General features: G+C 27.7%; 1 long non-coding RNA gene across 1 annotated transcript; it reads left to right on the forward strand.

Moving 5' to 3' along the window:
* The first annotated feature begins 553 nt into the window (after positions 1-553).
* Positions 554-914, forward strand: LOC109169173. The gene is made up of 3 exons (XR_002052188.1): positions 554-589; positions 677-737; positions 829-914. It is a non-coding gene; the product is annotated as an uncharacterized LOC109169173 (long non-coding RNA).

Genomic DNA, 914 nt, shown 5'->3' on the forward strand with positions numbered 1-914 from the left:
TTCCATCATCAAAACACTCGTTTTATTTTTGTGATGATGAATGATATAAAGGATTTGATGATGATGAATTGACTTAATGTCTCAATCATACAAGTGTTTATACTGTAAGTTTTTTTTTTTTAATTATTACTGTATTATATATATATATATATATGTTTACCTATATTTAGTGAAATTTCTTATTCATTATTTCTTAATTAATTTTCAGATTTCTTAATCAGTTGTGCAATCAATATGAAGTTAAGTCAATCGGATTTGTCTGTCTGACCCAGATTTCCCACACTATGCTTAAAAGCAGTTCCCGCAAAGTTATATCATATTTCGTTCACGTCATGGAGCAACACAAAGATAAAAACTTTATTTTAGCACCATATCATCAAGAGTAAGAAAATTGTTCTTATATTTTATTAATATAACTTATAACTTTATATTTGGAGTATTAGATATTGACTTTTTAATATATTTGTGCTTTTAAATGTAGCTCTCATTGGTTATTTTTGGTGATTTGCATACGGTCAAAAAACGTATGTATCTTGGATTCCTTGCCTTCTAATCTCGACATAGGTTTAATTAAAGGCTCTGTGTATTTGTAAGTAAATACTTTATTATTTATATAAGTATTTTAGTAGCTATGATATTATTTATAAATTTTTATGTATGCTTATAATTATTATAGGGCATTTCGCTCTGTTCCTACGAGTGCACGGGTTAAGAACATCAATTGGAAGCCATGCAAAGTATGTATGAAAATTGAATTTAAGTTTTAGTGTGATATTTTGAATTACAATAAGTTGTTTAAATTAGTAAAATAATATATGTATTTTGTAGTGCCCGAGACAACCGGGAGGTCATGAAGGTGGATATTATGTCATGCGATACATGTATGACATCGTGACAAAATATTCATCTGTTGA

This window comes from Ipomoea nil, unplaced genomic scaffold (assembly GCF_001879475.1).
Source record: "Ipomoea nil cultivar Tokyo-kokei standard unplaced genomic scaffold, Asagao_1.1 scaffold3256, whole genome shotgun sequence".
Taxonomy (NCBI): domain Eukaryota; kingdom Viridiplantae; phylum Streptophyta; class Magnoliopsida; order Solanales; family Convolvulaceae; genus Ipomoea; species Ipomoea nil.